The 18,479-nt window shown below is 45.6% G+C and overlaps 1 long non-coding RNA gene across 1 annotated transcript; it reads left to right on the forward strand.

The window, feature by feature from the left end:
- Positions 1–1,907: 1,907 nt before the first annotated feature.
- On the forward strand, positions 1,908–12,509 carry LOC135407206 (uncharacterized). Its single transcript, XR_010426756.1, has 3 exons — positions 1,908–2,010; positions 8,888–9,119; positions 11,356–12,509. It is a non-coding gene; the product is annotated as an uncharacterized LOC135407206 (long non-coding RNA).
- Positions 12,510–18,479: the final 5,970 nt, after the last annotated feature.

Below are 18,479 nucleotides of genomic sequence, written 5' to 3' on the forward strand. Positions count from 1 at the left end.
GCTCGGTAAGGACGGACTTTCTCAAGGTGGGACAATTCTAGTTGGTGGCTAAAACTGAGTTCTTTAAATTTAAGAGCTGTTGGGAACAAAACCTGGCATAGATGGAAATACAGGAGCTCGAGGCTTGAATCCTTCAAGATCGATGATAAAACTGCAGTTGTCTTCAGTGGGGCCAGAGCAGAAAGACAAACCCAGCTGTGCTGCAGGGAGAAATAGTTCTACTAAAGCAGCAGGTCACTTAGAAGAGTGATTTCTGGCTGTGATCCCAACAGTAGTGCACTCAGAGAGAGAACTGAGACACTAATACCGAGGAAGCTTGATACTTCATGTCTAGTTTATTTGTTTGATGAAAAATTATCAAGGCACAAGCGGGAAAAGTGGTTCTTATTTTCTTCACTATGTAAATGTTAGAGAAAATAATTTCTCTTCCCTGTAATAAACCTTGGGGAGAAACTTCTGTGGCAGACATTTCACCCCAGCTGTCAGCTGAGAAAGATGCATGAGGAGATGTAGAAGGAAAATAAGGAGATTTAAAAATAATGTAGATTCTGTTTCTCTATCAGATGTAATTTAAAGAGAGCCTAACCATCCACATCTCATTGCCTGCAGACAAAACATGGTGTAACATTGATCCCTTCAGATGATTAAGAGGTGATTAACAGAAAGGCTTTCATAGAACATATTTCCTTGAATAAACAGCAGTCTTCTTCCCAGCTTTGGCCCCAGATACCGCACCACAGTGACCTCAGCATCTCCCAAAATGAATTTTGGGTGGGGAAAAAACCAAACTGTGGGGTGCGAAACGCACCAAGGTAAGAGGATCTTCTGCTTAGGCAACCAAAGGTCTCCAGGGAGACCTGCAGCCAGCCTGGTTTTCAGGGAACTGTTAAATATCCAGCTCTGAACGGCCTCAGACACCTCTGGCCTGGAAAGCCCTGCAGAGGCAGAGTGTCCTGCTTGTGTCACGCGTTCATATGGATGTGAGCTCGGATTTTAGCCACAGTGTCCTAGTGGAGATTAAGCAACTCCACAAGCAGCTGCTCTGTGGTGATATCAAATGGAGACTGGATGAATTTATCAATTTAGATGGAACTGGGGAAGTTCTGCTAATGCACTCGAACAACAAAGGTGCACAGATGGCAGCTGGAATGCTTAGGGAACTTCTTAAGAAAAATCCAGCTGAGCCTTATAAACAAATGTCCTTTGTAAAACCGGCATCTAAGGAGCAAGTGAGAGAGACTCTGTCTGAACCACTTTAATTAAAATATAATTTTTTTTTTTTTTGCCATCAGGGGCCTGTCTGAAGTGTGAGGTGTTTAAATTATCAGTACCGTTGCAGCAGCCACATGGCTGCAGGGAATGAAGGAAGGATTTGCCTGGGGCCCACCATCTCTCGTTCGGGAAACGGTAATTCTTTTCTTTTTCTTTTTTTTTAAAAAAAACCAACCAAACAAACAAACAAAAAAAAAGAAAACAGCTTTATACAATTATTTCCCTCTCATTTCTGTGGGCAGGGACCGTTTCTGAGCACAGCACCTTGCATCCATTCACAGGGGTCTTTGAAGCCGCCCAAACACAAAACATCAGGCTGACGGAGATTGCCTCGCTTGACACTAAGGACAGACGGAGGCAAGGCAGCTTAGCTGACGGCTTTGAACTCATGCATGTACTTTCCAATGATTCAGATGGCCTCGTCAGATAAACATCAGCACCCAGGGATCACCGTTCATATTCACAAGAACAAGTGTTCCAGATTTTCAGCCCATAACTTATTCAAACCAGTTGGTCGGGCACCGGGGCTGTTGAACCTGTGTTGCCCTTAAGCTTGAAACCTCCCAGGGAAGGGACTTGTCTGTCCCCATTCACCTGTCCAGGTTCTCTGAGGTGATTCTGCCCCTCTGCCCTGCAGTGCTGCCTCCAGCCCTGGGGGCTCAGCACAGGAAGGACATGGAGCTGCTGGAGTGAGTCCAGAGGAGGCACCAAGATGATCAGAGGAATGGAGCAACTCTGGTAAGAGGAAAGGCTGAGAGAGTTGGGATTGTTCAGCCTGGAGAAGAAGAAGGCTAATTGCAGCCTTTCAGTACTTGAGGGGAATTGACAAAAAAGATGAGGACTGTTTACAAGGGTCTGGAGCAACAGGACAAGTGGGAATGGCTTGAAACTGTCACAGGGCAGGGTTAGATGGGAAGAAATTCCTGGCTGTGAGGGTGATGAGGCCCTGGCACAGGTTGTCCAGGGAAGCTGTGGCTGCCCCTGGATACTTGGAAATGTTGAAGACCAGGTTGGGTGGGACTTGGAGCAACCTGTTCTAGTGGAAGGTGTCCCTGCCCATGGCAGGGGGCAGAATGAGATGACCTTGAAAGTCCCTTGCAACTGAAACTCTCTCTGATTCTATGATACAGAATAATTGGTGGGGTCGAGTGATCCTGTATTTGCAAGGTATCCAAGTGTGCTCCGACATCAGAGGGGCTGTTCTTCTGTGAGAAGAACATTAACATTGTCATTATCAGATGATGGGGTGTTCATGTTTTGTTGGGGAATCGAGCAGGCAGCGTCCTCATCATCCTTCCATCACTGCTCCTCTCATAGAATGGATCGGCTTGTCTCCAGTCAGAGCCTGTATTTCCATGCCAGGTCCTCAGCAGTACTGGGATGGTGCTGCCTGCCATGGCCCATGTCCCCTTGTATGAGTCCCCCCTCTTTGTACAGATCTAAGGGCAACTGGGCTCTTCAAGGGGTGCTGCAGCTCTTGGTGGCCACAGCAGGGGTTGAGGCCAAAGGAGTAGCTGAGGCACTGATGAGTAAATGCTAATTAAGTATAACTCATACTCTGGTCTGTGGCTCGGCAGGACACCCAGAGCTGGCCTACAACATAAGGGCCACTCCCAGCGTGCACCACCAGGTGGAATTAGCAATGTGTCTCATGCAAAGTTCGTGCCAGGAGACGGTGCCTGGAGGCAGGGGAGAAGCACACACATGCCACTGTGATGTCCAGGGGCCCAGGCTCAGCCTGCCTTCGTCATCCCTCCCATGCCAAGCCCATGGAAAACCACCACCTCTGGTCACTTGATGGCTGTGTCAGACTCCGGACAGCATTTGGTGGAGACTGATAGAGGGAGGAGAAGGTGAAAGGTGGGTTCTGCAGACAACAAAGAGGAGGAGTTTGCTGTTCTACTTATGGATTACCACAGCTAACTTTATTCTTCGTGTGCTGGTTTTACTTACCTTTGCAAATCCAACTAGTTAGGGAGAAAGCAAGAACACATGAACACGTTAGAATCACGGAATCATGGAATGGTTTGGGTTGGAAGGGTCTTTTAAAGGGCATCCACTCCAACCCTCCTGCAAGGACACCTTCAGCACACTGACAAGCTCTTTAAAAATTGATTTTGCTATACTTTGAAATGATACAAGCCAATGGCAGAGATGGGTATTGATGTTTCCGAAAGCCAAGTGAAGTACATGGTGCATGGACTGGGGCCAGTGGTTTGAATTTTTGTGGGTCAAAGGGTCTGTGTCTTCATTGCTTAACCTCAACCAGTCACATGCAGACAACAGTGACATTTTTATCTTCTTTGGAGGCACAGTAAAATCACTCACGTGCTGGAAGATGGAGGAGTTATGCCATAATAATAAAAATGACTGTACAGGCTGTGCCAGTCAATTTCCCCTTAAAAACAAGCCCTAGCATGTGCCTTGTTCCCTGACGTTTAATTTAAAACCCGTTTCCTATTTCTTTTTTGAATGAGAATAGCAAATTCTGTGATATTAGGGAAGGTCAGGGATTTTTCACTGTGCAAAGCAAAATAATTTCACAAACAGCCATGGGTACTCAAAATGTAACCCCAAAGGAATGGACCCAGTGTTTTTAACACAGGGTGGTTTCTCCAGTTGCATATAGTCACACATAGATTCTTTTTGCTTCTTTGCCTGGTGACCTGACTGAGAAGCTAATTCACAGGGTATTTAGTGCAAATAATTTCTGACAATAGTTGGAATTGTAATTCAATTGCAATTCTAACCCATCATCTTATGGGTTATCTAGTATGGACCAAATATCAAGATCCTCCTCTTGCTCTTAAGTCACAGTTGTCACACTTTGAAAAGGCTGTGCCTGTTTCAGTAACACACACTGATTGGCCTGATCTTATTTGTCAGCCATTTTCAGAAAAGGAGAAGCTGTATATAATATTTTGCTGTCTAATTGTGAGATCCATTTTAGTACTCAGTCTGCTGTTCTCACGCATTGATGTTTGTATTTTAATAAGAGCTGAAAAGAGCCTTTACAATTCACCATTCAGTAAAGCAGACACATGTACTGGTCAGGCTACTCTGAGCAGCAGAGATGTCCTTGTCCTCAGGGCACCAGTCCCCATTTTCTCCTTATCTGTGGTTCACTGAGCAGCCACCACACTTATGTTGGGGTTTTGTGAGAGGCTGAGAAGCCACACAGTTTTTCTCTCAGGAAAGGGCAATCTAAGCTCTTGGGTATATCACAGAATCATGGAATCAGACTGCTGTGGGACAGAAGGGATGTTGGAGCTCATCCAGTTTCACCCCATGCCACAGGTAGGGACACCTTTCACTAGACATGGTTGCTCCAAGCCACATCCAACCTGGACTTCAACAATTCCAGGGATGCAGGGGCAGACGCAGCTTCTCTGGCCAAACTTGAGAGGGCCTCACCACCCTCACAGACTACAATTCCTTCCTTATATCCCGTCTAACCCTGCCCTCTGGCAGTGGGAAGCCATTGCCCCTTGTCCTGTCTTTCCATCCCTTGTCCCAAGTCCCTCTCCAGCTCTCCTGGAGCCTCTTTAGGCACTGGAAGGGGCTCTCAGGTCTCCCTGGAGCCTTCTCTTCTCCAGGTGAACCCCCCCAGCTGTCCCAGCCTGGCTCCAGAGCAGAGGGGCTCCAGCCCTAATGCAAAGGTCTTTTTTTGGGGGGGATTTTCTCACTGAAGTACAACGAGTGCAACTTCCAGCTGTGCTTCACGGAGATCCTGCCATCATCCAAAGACACTCAAGAGTCTTTCACATCTAGGACAGGCTTCAAGGAAAATGAGTGAACTCTGGAGATGCAGCAATGGAAATAATAACCCAGTTCTGGATTTGGCAAATGGACAAGGGCTTATGTCCGGAAACAGGGTGGAGGCACGACAGGCTGATGCCACCCAGCAGGGAGCCAGGACTGCCATTTCTCTGAGAGAATGGGGATTGTTTGCTCTGGTTGCTTTCCAAAGTCATCCTGATGACTCGGATGTGAAGGGGTTTCAAGGAAACCTTCGAGGTGCTCATTTGGTCACATCCAGACCTGGTTTTAAAACATGCCTCAGCAAAATGACTCCCTGTTTCACACGGGAAGGCTCTGAGTGCGTCGGCACTGGGAAGTGCTGGAGGCAGAGGAACACTGCAAGGACAGTGCTGAGTCCACTGGGAGGAAAGAGAAATATATTCTAGGATGAATGCTTCCTAATAAATCAAGAGGTCTTTGTTCATCTGCCAGTTCCCTCACGGGCTGGCTGGGTGGTCTTGCTCTGAGTTAAATCTCTTTAACCTCAGTTTCTCTATCTGCAAGATGGGGAGGAAAATCATATATTCCCTCATCCCCTTTAATAAATGTCAAAGTCCAAAATAAATGTAAAACAATTAACAAGTGCTGGAGAAGTCTGAGTTGTTGCTGCTATTTGTTACATGGCAAAGGCCAAAGCTCCTTGGGTGAGGAGTCCTTTTAGCCTTAGTTATCACAGAGATTTTTCTAAGATAATGGGAATCCATGAGAGGAGACGGACAAAAATTGCCAGATCCTGAATGGGACTCCTTCCAAACTGGAGAAGTGGGGCAGAAGCCTTCCTTCCATCAGCAGACTGATAATCTGCTGCCTATAGAAAGGGGACTGTCAGGAACTATCTGAAAACATCTCGTCCCACCATGGATACCCAGGCTTTACAACAGGAACACCATGACCTGCAAGGGGCAGCCAGACTTCAGGATGCTTATTAGACCTGATCAAGTTTCCCAGTGCTCACTAAGCCAGGGCTCACTTCATCTCTTTATTACAGTATAGTCTTTCCTGATCCAGTCTGTTTTTTAGTTAATTGTTTTTCACCTTGGATTACCTACAACAAAGTTTTTATGTAACAGCTCTTGCTGAGAAGAAAAGCATGAGAGATGGAGCTTGGGGTCAAGTAGTTTGGTACTTAGGTGGCCCTGCCAAGAGTGTGGTCAAGAATGTTGTAAAAAAATGGTAAATCTGAGCATCCACAGCGTCCACCATGTAAAGGAGCTGCAACTCAAAACACAAAGGCAGCCATCCAGAGGGAACTGGATTTGTTTTTCAAAGTAGCTGGTCTAGACATAATTTTACCACCTTCCACCTTCGTATTCTCCCCTTATTCCTCTCTTCTCTTATTGCCCCTTGGGGAAAATCCTGAGGTTGCATTTCGTTATGTTCTACCATCAACTCCGAACTGTGCTCACACGAACTTGCAACGTGTTAGCAAACAGTAGAAACAGTAAAAACACTTCACTGCTGTTGTGAAAGCGTAGGTATAATGTATCTATTTACTGAATTACAGAAAATTCCTTTCCTCCCGCAGATGAGTGTGGGCAAAATTGGTCACTTGATTCTGAAAGACTGAGAGAAAGTAACAGCAATTACTTCAATGTCATGGCAACACATGGCAGCACTGTGAGGCTCCACACGTCTCCTCATTGCAGTCCTCCCTTGGGGGGGGGGGGGGGAAATCATCTTTTTGGCAGCAGTTTAGCACTGAGGTTTCCTGGGGATGCATCACCCATGCTACCATGTCTGCTGGATTTGGGGGAGCATCTCCACCAGCCCCATTTTGAGCATCCTTCAGGCAGCTGCCTCTGCCCAGCCCAGGGTTACCATCGGCAGGCATTCGACAGCACCTCCCTGTCTGCTGTTAGAATCCTCCCCCAAGCATGCACGGGGCTTTTCAGTAGAGCAGCCTCTGAAAGAGCACAGGATCAACCTTTTGTGCACCTTTGCAGCCATCTCACAGGACCAAGGGCTTCGAGGGGCTTTGCTGGGTGGTGCAGTGATGACCAGCGTGGGTGTGGGGGCTCAGGCTTTTGGCTTCACCCTTTGAGAGTAAATGCAAATTATTTTGCTCTCCAAGCTAATGGGAATAAAATCCTTACAGGCTGTAAATTACACTGAGTCTCTCTAGGATCTACGGACTCACCCTCCCAAAAATCAGTTCTTTTGCCTTCAGCCAGGGCTCAGCAGAACGTATGGGTGGAGTATGGGTGGATTCCCAATGATATCATGGAAGGATGTGGGTTTGCCTGCAAATTCCTGTGTCTTCTCCTGAGCTAATTTCACTCTTTGTTTACTCTTATCAGGACTTCTGCAGCCAAGAATTAATTAGCAGCACTGCCTTAGTACACTGGGGTCCTACCAGTTCGAGGCATTGTACACACACAGAGCCAAGAAGATCTGCACAGCTTAAAACAATTTTTTAAAGGAAGCCACTTCTAAGCACTATTACTAGTTAAAAAAATCAGCTAATTATGCCAGCAAAAATAAACACTGAAGTGGGGGACATCTCTACAGCTTCACTGTACAAAGCAAGTGGTGCTAGTGGTTTGGAAGAGGATGTTTTAGTAAGGACTTTGGCAGTTTCTCTTTGGTTGCTGAAGAGCTTTCTGATTGTTCTCCACCATGCCAGCTACCTGGATAGGTCAGGCCAGAGAGCCTCACTTAATGCACTGCCTGGGGCTGTGCATTTTTGCTTCTGTGCAGGGGTTTTGTATGCTTTGGAGGTTTTTTAGAAGGATAAAAGGCATCCTAAACAGAGTGATACTGTCACACAGCATTAAGTGGAGTTCTTTGAAGCGAGACACCAGGGGGTTATTTGCTTCCTCTATTTTCTAAAGCAAATAAATCATGTGTAGATTAAGTGGTGCACAAGGAAGGCTACATTGTACACAATATCCCTCAACAGACGGTTATATTGCAGAGATAAGATACGTGGCAGAAAAGTCTGATGAACCACAGGCTTTAGTATGAAAATACTACTTACTATTATGTCTACTAAAAATACCACCCAGATATACTTGCTAAAATAAACATTTATATGCACAGATAACCCCAAGCTTCAATGTGTAAACCAATGGGTAGTGGATAACTGTTAGGAAAAGCTGTGCTAGTAAGTGGGTACCTGCAACTGGCCTGTCAGAGGCTCTTTTCTGGAATCCTGTCCAAATTACTGACAGGAGTTGGGACACATCGGCAAGTGGAAGGAAATCCAGGCCTCATGTCCCAGAACAAACAAAATACAACAACAACAACAGAAAAAAGAGCCATGAAGATGCTCCAAGGGCTGGAGCCCCTCTGCTCTGGAGCCAGGCTGGGAGAGCTGGGGGGGTTCACCTGGAGAAGAGAAGCTCCAGGGAGACCTGAGAGCCCCTTCCAGTGCCTAAAGGGGCTCCAGGAGAGCTGGAGAGGGACCTGGCACAAGGCTCTGGAGAGACAGGACAAGGGGAATAACTTAAAAATCACAGAGAGCAGGGTTAGGTTAAATATTGGGAAGAAATTTTTGTCTGTGAGGGTGGTAAGGTCCTGGCCCAGATTGCCCAAAGAAGCTGTGGCTGCCCCCAGATCCCTGGAAGTGTTGAAGGCTGGGTTGGATGAGGCTTAGAGCAACCATGTCTAGTGGAAGGTGTCCCTGCCTATAGCAATGGGGGGCTTGGAATCTGATGAGCTTCAAGGTCCAAACCAAATTGCTCTGTGACTCTATGCAATTTCTTCTATTGTTTGTTTTAAGTAGAAGAAAAACTTTAGTAAATATTTTCACATCATAATTTTCGTGCCGATGAGAGCATCAGACCAAGATAACGGGAGTGTCATTTCCTCTTAGGAAACTAACTGAGGCATGAGGCTTGGAAAGAAGCTCATGAAGTCAGCTAATCTGTCACCCAGCTCCACCAGCGGGTTACCCACAGTGCACATGAATCCTGAAGGAGCCCTTTCCATCGGGGATAGTGTGGTAGAAGACTCTGCATAAGCCAGCCCTGGCATAAAACCCCCATCCCAGTGTGCTCCCACCCCTTTCTATTTCCTCTTGAGGGAAAGTCCGTATTCCATGTATGGTAAGTAGACATGTTTAGCCATAAAAAGGTTCCTGACTTACAGAAGGCATTTATTTATTTTTCTGTGGTGTGGGAAGATGGGACATTAAGTAAGTAGTCATTTGCCAGACAAAATCAACTCCAGAATGCAAAACCTTCTACAGTGGGAGACCAAAAGCCAGTTAAGCAACTTATTCAAGTGTTCTTATGGGATAATTAGAATTCCAGAATGGTTTGGGTTGAAAGGGACCTTAAATATCACCTAGTTCCAACACACTGCCATGGGCAGGGACACTTTTCACTAGACCAGGTTGCTCAAAGCCATGCTTCTGCTCAGTGAAGACTATGTCTGTTTTTTTCATCTAAATATTTTGCAACATTTTGGCCCTGTGTTTCTGCCTACTTTTTTGTGCCTGGGATGGGAAGGCAGCACCGTGGCCTTGAGATAAAACAGTACAGCTCCTGAAGCATGAGAGAAATAGCTGTCACTGCTTATACAAGGAAGAGTTCATCAGGTAAATCTGAATGAAGAAACAGTGAGATACACGCCAAAATGATGTACTGGGGCTCAGTACATACAAATCCCAGAATAAAGATAACACAGCGTAACCAGCTGGATACATATGTCATACAACAGCTTATGCAATTTGGTTTTTTTCTTCTTAATCCTCCTGTACCAAAAAAAGAAAATGAAGTTAACTATGAACATGTTGGGGGGGGGGGGGGTGCAGTTGTTCTACCACAAACATCTTAATTGGAAAATCCTTGAGTAAACTGTTCGTTTTCTATTCCAAATCTTAAAACAAATAAAAGCAACAATCTCCCCCCTTCCAAAAAAAGTTAACAATTGAATTTTGCCACGGAAGTCCAAGTAGATATGTCCCCTTTTAATACTAGGTATTTACTTTCTTGTATTAAGTGTTCCTAGTAGACAAGTGAAAGAAAACATCTCAATTTTTGCCTCTCACAATGTCACTTCTAAGAAACATTTTTTCAGTTCCAGGAAAGATCAATCACATTATTGCTGGCAGTAAGTAGCACTCCCACAAGCTGTTAAATTCTTTACCTGCAGACGAGTGGCTCTTGAACAGCTAAAAAAAATATTTCCTGCCTTTTGAAGATATGAAAGAGACCCAAAAGGATTATGAAATCACTGTAGTAGATAACCTTCAGATAGCAGCATCATCAAAAGGCAAGGATAAACGACGAAATTCATCCAATATCTAACTGTTTAAAGTCAATAAGTTCCAGCCGGAGATGAATTGCCTTCAGCAAAGCCAGGTCTACAAGGTGCTGTCTTAGTGAGTATAAGGAAAGATTGGCAGATATTAGATTGACAGCAGTAGTATATATATAAATATATAAATATATTTATGTGTATATACATATATATATATATGTATGCATATATATATATAAATCCGAAATAACATACAGCACTTCAGAGGAATGAAACCACAGACCTGGGGTAAAATTAACAAAAGGTGCCAGGATGATACAGAAGCCTATTCCCAAATTTAAAATAAAAATATCCTACAGTCTAAACTGGGACTCTCAGGCCAAAAAACTCTGGATTCACTTTGTCCAGGAGAGACAAGCTCAGCCCTCAGAAAGGGTCTGTTTGTTGTGCACATCCTACAATCACATACAACCACCTGAAAAGATTTTTGATAGATCAGTCTTTTATTAAAGCCCATAAGTCCAAGTGCTATGCATGAGGTATGCACTGGGATAGACATTGGGCTGTAGACACATCTCTCTTTCTTCCTAAGACCTTCTTCATTGGCTCTCTCACTTCTGTTGCTCATTTCACTCATGGCTTGCCCATGGTTACCCATCTGCCAGTAAGGTCAACATCAGGAAAATAAGGTGCTTGTGTATTGACCAAACCCAACTTCCCAGACAGAGACACCTCTACCTTTAAAAGTATTCTACCCCAAACAAAAGTTGTAAACACTTTCAAGCTCTCCCTGGTGTCAGTAATAATTGAGGATGCTCTGCCTTCCATGGGAACAAATTTTGTTTCCAGGCATACTGAAATTTCTTTAGGTTATTTTGGTGTCTCATTCGAAATAAACCCCACTGGACTCTTGCATTGACTTGTTTGCATTGATTATGTTTGCCCAGCATTCCACAAGGCATGAGGCTACAGCGTGAGAACCGAATAACTCAGTCCTCTGCTTCTATCTTCATCTCACCCGTAATATTTCGAAAATTTGCAAGAAAACCATAGTTTGTGTTATTTATTATCTCTCAGTGCCAGCACCCCCACAATCCTGGAGGACTTCTTTTTTCTCGAGAGGGAGCAGTTCCTGCTCCATAAATGGCTCAGCATCCAAGTGGGTGGACAGGTTAACAGAGGGACACGAACCTACACCCTGAAAATGAAAAGAAAGAAAATGGCCAGACTTGAGGTTTGACTGGCAGGGCCAATGAGTATCAGCAAAAATATCCTCCCAAAAGTGCAGACTTTGATGATCAGCACAAACAGGTCCTCCTGCTCTTCCAGCTCATGCCATCTGGGAGAGGACTTTAAGCAACACCTTACAGGAAGGGTTTAGAAGTTGGTATGAGATGTATTTCCTGAGCAAGAAGCATCTGGGTGCAATGGTACAATTCTGCTGCTAACTCCTCTGAGCACAGACAAGACCAGTTCCTGTGCTAACCAACCTCACCTGGAAGGCTAAGTCTGCTGAAAAGGTATTAATTAAGAACTATTCACCTGGAGCCAGACTTGGTAAGTGTTTGCATCAATGACCAAGCCAAATAAAGGGCAGACTAGGCACTCTGCAAGTTCTCCATGAGCAGAGCTACCCAGGGCAGTGAAACACATGATGACAAGCAGTAAATTTTCATATGTCCTTTGATCCCGGTCCAGATGCTGTTCTGCCTGTGTCATCCACATCACTCCATGACCAAGCTCTGGATGAGTGAAACTAAGTGAAGGACGGCCTGTGCTTGGGTTCCTGAGGATGAACCATGTACCAGCAGGTAACAGTAAGCCAGCAACGTGGGATTAACATTCTGGTGGCTCATATTTTGTCCATCATCGCTGACAGAGGACTTGGAGACAGATGTCTCGCCTGCAGTGACAAATGAACTCATGTTTTGAAGTTAACAGCTTCCCTTGAATTCCTCTCGTTATTCCATACCACAGACTGCCATCACTTTATGGACATCTTATCTTGAGCCAACCCTACCAGAATGACTGGGTTTAATATTATATCACAAAGTGGCCGGATGAGATAGTGATACGTGTCTCTCTACATGCCATTTCCCACAACGCCTTGAAGGCATCATCATACTTTATTTTATGATCAGTGGGTCACTCATCTATATCTGCTTTGAAGCCACAATAGACTTTTTGCCAATCGCTAATAGAAACTAAATAAACACAGCCAAACAGTGTCATCTATCTGTGTGGTGAGTAATTGTGAGGGGTTCCTCTTTAAATAGATGCTTAAGTAAATATAGAAATATCATTTTACAAATGCTGGCTCAAGAAGAGATGTTGGGGAATTACAAAGAAGGGACACCTCACTTAAGTATGTACATACAGAAGTGCAAACGTGACCCTACACTGTTATCAAGTACGTACCAAAGGAATTTATTTTGGCTTTTATAGTCACATGCGTGCGTTCTTCAACGTACCATACTCAAGAGGGAAGAGTACTTTTCTATTTCCAAAGACTTCATTCACAAAAATGACCTTTTTCTTTAGTGTTTTCATATTAGCGGGCAACACTATTTATTTCTCAAGGAGGCTCTCGGGGGATTATTTCACATAAAAGTTTGTGCAATACAACGGAGGGTTATAACGTAGCTGCATGATCCTTCTATACCCTGTCTCTCCCTCCTGTTTATTAATGACCCTGTATCACTGAGCCCAAAGCACTGGGCGTCCTGGCTGACGCAAGTTGTTTTGCTCTCAAGGACAATCCTCCCTCCGTGTCTCTGGGACACTGTGTCCCTTTAGCCTCACCTCTCCACCTGCAGTGTCAGGCTGCACCATGGGTCAAGAGGTGGATGCCTCTCAGTGCCATCTGGAGCTGCCTGCTACCTGCAATGCAGTCACTTAAATATTAAGGATGGGTTGGTTTGCAAAGTTCAGCTCTCGGTGAGCAAAACTCAATTAACTGCAGGAAGAGGGAAGTAGAAATAGGGAAGAGGAAGCAACGGGGAAGCAAAAATGGTTTCAAATGCCTTTGTAATCGTCTGCGGATCAGACACGAGGCTGGTGACTCCCACTGACACCTGCCAGCATGACACCACCATGGCTCACTCAGACACCTGAGTGTGACTGAAGGATTTATCTCCAGACAAGTCATGGAGATGGTGGTATCGAGGGAGCAGACAGACGTGAAAGGGAGTGGAGCATGGGGAATTGCTCACAGGCAGGAAACTTGGGCACCCAAACCTGGAGAAAGAAGGGAACAGGTCTCTCAGAGCTTCTGGTGTTTGAGCATTACCTGTCATTTTGTTTCTACCCTTCTTCTTTGCCTCCCCTCAGTGGCTCAGTCCCTTCAGCCTCCCCTCACTCACTGCCTCCCTTCTTCCTATTGATAAAACTCTTGAACCAGAAAGGAAGAAAAACTCAGACTTTTTGCAATACTTCTGCCATTGCATGAAAATAAGTTGGCAGCGAGGCCAGGAGTCAGGATTCCTGGGACTTGCACCCACACAGAGGGAGACAGCAACAGGACATACGCTTTTGCAAGGGGACAGCCCTACTTCTCCAGCACTCAGGGGCCCTGAGTTCAGCAGGATTACATGGTGAAATGCCACATCATTGCTTGCTTTCTATCAGACAAGGTCATGCCCTCGCTATTTTAAGGAAATTGCTGTTTTCTGACTGCCTGCAGACACTCAGTGGCAGCTGTGGCCAGGAGTGTGGGCTGGGTACAGCCCAGACTGTGGGCAGCAGGTGAGGAGGGGATTCTGCCCCTCTGCTTCACTCAGGTGAGACCCCACCTGCAATGCTACCTTCACACTGCTGGGACACCAACATCAGAAGGACATGGAGATATCAGAGCAAGCCCAGAGGAGGCCACGGAGATGCTCCAAGGGCTGGAGCTCCTCTGCTCTGGAGCCGGGCTGGGAGAGCTGGAGGGGTTCACCTGGAGAAGAGAAGGCTCCAGGGAGACCTGAGAGCCCCTTCCAGTGCCTAAAGGGGCTCCAGGAGAGTTGGAGAGGGACTTGGGACAAGGGATGGAGGGATGGGACACAGAGAATGGCTTCCCACTGCCAGAGGAGAGGGTTAGATGGGATATTGGGAAGGAATTTTTGTCTGTGAGGCTGGTGAGGCCCTGGCCTAGGTTTCCCAGAGAAGCTGTGTCTGGATCCCTGGAAGTGTTGAAGTCCATGTTGGACGTGGCTTGGAGCAACCATGTCTAGTGGAAAGTGTCCCTGCTCATGGAAGGGGCATTGAAATGAGGTGAACTTTATTGTCCCTTCCAACCCAAACCGTTCCATGATTCTATGAGACCAGCTGCTCCCAGCTGGGCAGTGGCACCATCTCCCCCCAGAACTGATGCAGACTTCTTGGGAAGCAATCATTTGTTGAGACACAAGGCAGCAGCCCCCAAATCAAACCTGCCTGGGCTGCAGCACATCACTCACCTGTGCCTTACCCTGTGTGTCACCGGGACCACAAAGCTCCCTGGGCATCTTCTGGGAGCAAACACCAAGGGTGTCACACCCACACCGTGATGGGTGTCGAGGAGAAGGGAGAGGAATTGCAGTCTGTAGGGATTTTTCTCTCTCAGAGATCCTGAGGAGATCCTACACAACATTACACCAGAAATTTAACTTTCTTCTCTCCGAATTTACGCAAGATGAACACCGTCTTATAAATGGCCCAGCCAGGTAAGTACCAATAGTGACATTAATTATTTCAATCAATGTCAAACGATGTATGAGCTAATTGAGTTTTTCCTATCCAGTCTAGTGAACAGAGATGAAGTGCCTTGGCAGATGCTGGAACAGAAATCCACACTGCCCTCAGGGGTGCATATAATGGCATGGGATTTCTGTACGTTACAACATTCCTTTAACACCATGTCATCTAATGACAGACTTTCTTCTCTTTTTTTGGGGGGGAAGGGATAGAGAATTAGGTTTGTTTTATGGCTTTTTTTCCCCTCTGCTACTTCTTGGTTTAGTTTCCAGACAGACCATGGAATACGTGTTCACTGTGAATTAAAAAAAAAAAAGTAAAATAAGTTCTGCAAAGCAGAATTTCACCCTTTGGAGTCTGGGAGGGGAGTAACTGTGTGCCTTCTGACTGTGAGTAGTTGATTTGCCTTGGGGTAATTACTCAGTGAGTAACCTGTTAGTAAGCACAGTCATGCTGGGTAGACTGAGGCAGGGGGGTGGCCCTGGTGAAAAAGGGTGTCATGGAACAGGGTGGGCACAGGATCTGGCAAAGTGGAGTGGTGGCATTGGGCAGGGCTGCTGAGGGCGAAGGGCAGTGGGAGGAGGAGGAAGAAGAAGAAGAGAATAAGAAAGAGGAGAAGGTGGCAGGGAATCCCCAGCCCCAGGGAGACTGGTGGGGGCTGAGCAGGGCAGCTCCATGGACTGAGGTGTAATTGTGTGTTGTGTAATGTCCCTGTGCTGGCACTGCTGAGGCACCTCCAGTGCTGGGGCAGTTCTGGGCCCTCAGATAAGATAGATATTGAGGGGCTGGAGCGTGTGCAGGGAAGGGAACGGAGCTGGGGAAGGGTCTGGAGCAGCAGGAGCGTCTGAGGGAGCTGGGGGGGCTCATCCTGGAGAAAAGGAGGCTCAGGGGGGACCTTCTGGCTCTGCAACTCCCTGATAGGAGGGGGGAGCTGGGGGGGATTGGGCTCTGCTCCCAGGGAACAAGGGACAGGATGAGAAGAAATGGCCTCAAGTGGCACCATGGGAGGTTTAGGCTGGATATCAGGGAAAATTTCATCACAGAAGGAGTTGTGCAGCCCTGGCACAGCTCCTCATCCCTGGAGGGATTTAAAAGCTGTGTGGATGTGGCACCTGGGGACATGGGTTAGTGGTGGCCTTGGCAGTGCTGGGGGAACAACTGGACTTCATAATCTTGGGGGGGCTTTTCCAATCTAAACAATTCCGTGTTTCTACAAATAATTTTAATATTTTACTGTCACCAAATATCTCCCATTCATTCAACTGAAAGGTGCTCAGAAGCTGTCTTACATCCTTTATCCAGGGCTGCATCCCAGCTGGTGCTATGTGAGAGCCTTGGTGGGGACAGGACTCTGCAGTCAGGGAGGTAGTGCTTAAAACAGTTCAGGTGTACGGAAATGAATCCTTGCTTCTGAGGCTCTGAGTAGTTCTCAGTTCAGAGCAAATTAAGGGGGCTTTCTGTCTTTACTTAATCTAATTTATCACATTTTTCTGTAATGAATATGTTGCAAAATAGTTTAGCTAGTCCAAACGAAATGAACCTTCAGAGCAGTGCCAGTTTAGGTTGCCTGATGTTCTGCAAATAGATGTGAGATGGAGGAAGATGATGCACTTAGACTCACCCTAGGACTCACCAGAGGTATCAGGACAGCGTGTCATGGTGTTTCTAGCTTCGACCCGAGAAGATGAAATTTTGCTCTCCCTTCTTTCTATGCTAGGAAGTATTTAAGGCCAGGTTGGACAGGGCTTGGAGCAACCAACCCCATGGCAGGGGGTTGGAATGAGATGGTCTTTAAGGTCACTTCTGACCCAAACCACTCCCAGATTCTGTGACCTTCCCAAGGGACTAAGTGGTGCTGGAAAAGTCCTGAGAGCCCTGAACTGCAGTTGACACCCTTTGGAGGTGAGGCTGCTCCCAGTAGGAGTCAGTGTGACCTTGAGAAACCTGAGTTGCAGACTTCCTAGCACATCACCATAAACAGAGAGAGTAATAGTAATAATAATAATAATAATAATACTTAGCAGGTAAGGACAGTATCTGTTGGGGCTGTGAATGGGATGGTTCTTGCACAGCTCTGTTTATGGTGCTGGTGATATCAGCAGTCTGGCAGGAGGTCTGCTGCTCAGATTTCTTAAGGGCTTTAGGAGGTGGTAATTGTCTCACTTTTACTTTAAACACCGTGTTAATTATGTTTTTAAACAATGGCTATAAACTCATGCTTTAATTCTTTGTGAAGTGCTCTTCACCATCTCTGTGATTTGAGGGGGTGAATATTGGAAGGCAGTGGGGGGAGATTACAGCTAAATATCATCACTAGGCTAGCAAACAAAAAAAAACTTTTTAATTTTGCTGATTGTAGTGACAAACTTTAATATCTAAGGTCTTTCTCAGAACTTGAAGGCACAGTTAGCATAGGATCCATTAGAGTGCACTTTCTCTCTTTGCTTTAATTCAGTTTTCTACTCTGTTCCATATATGGTGTTGGGTGGTTCAACTTTGTGCCATTAAATTATGGCAGCAAATGCCCACAAAAACATAAAATGGAGGGAAAAAAAAAAAAAAGAGTGCCTCTAATATACTTTGGATGTTTCAGACCCAAACGTACTTTTATGTCTTTGAAAAAAACCCAAGTATTAATACATGTGGGAAAAGGTGGGCTGTGTTCTGCAGTCTCTAGAGGACCCACAGGTATCTCAGCCAGTACAGCTGCTTTTACCTTCTCACAGAATATGTAATTTTTCCTCTTAAATGAGGAGAACATGTCCGGGCCTCCTTTGGATTAATCATTGGTATCAGATGGCGTGCCTTCCTCCCTCCAGATGAAATGAATGTGCAGGTTTGGGTAATGCGCTTTTGAAAATCCAATCTTTAAATTACACTTCACTACTAATACTTCTTTTTTCTTCAATTTATGCAATTTGGATTGTGAAATCAGGGTAGTCAGGTCCCGTCCAATCCTATATTTCTTGTTTACCTGAAACTCCCTTATTTCAGGTTGAAAGGAATTTTCTCATCCTGGTGGTAGTGACTATCAGGCAGAGTTCCAGTTTTATTTCAGTGCCACTCTCCAGTTCTCAAGCAATTTCCATCACTTGGATATTTTAGAGAAAAAAAAAAAATCAATTCCCAGCAGGTTGCTTTTCCTGGAACCGAGCCATGTGCAAGACTGTCATGAAAGCATTTCAGTTGGGTTTAATATCTGTAAAAAGCTATTAAAGAATCCCAGCCCTACATTTAGACAAATGAGGACTTTTCAATTATCTGTTTTAATACACTGTCTCTACTAATTCATAAATTATCGGGTACGAAGGGTTATGCCTGCTGTCTAGACGACCCACCTGAGTAACTCGGGGCAGAAAGGCTCCCTGCACCCGTGCAGGTTTGAACCAGCTGGAGCTCATCACCTGAATACCACCAAAACCTCACTTCACAATTACTATTGACGAAGCATCCACCACAAACAGCAGTTTGCTCCACCTGGATCA

This window comes from Pseudopipra pipra, chromosome Z, assembly GCF_036250125.1.
Source record: "Pseudopipra pipra isolate bDixPip1 chromosome Z, bDixPip1.hap1, whole genome shotgun sequence".
Classification (NCBI taxonomy): Eukaryota; Metazoa; Chordata; class Aves; order Passeriformes; family Pipridae; genus Pseudopipra; species Pseudopipra pipra.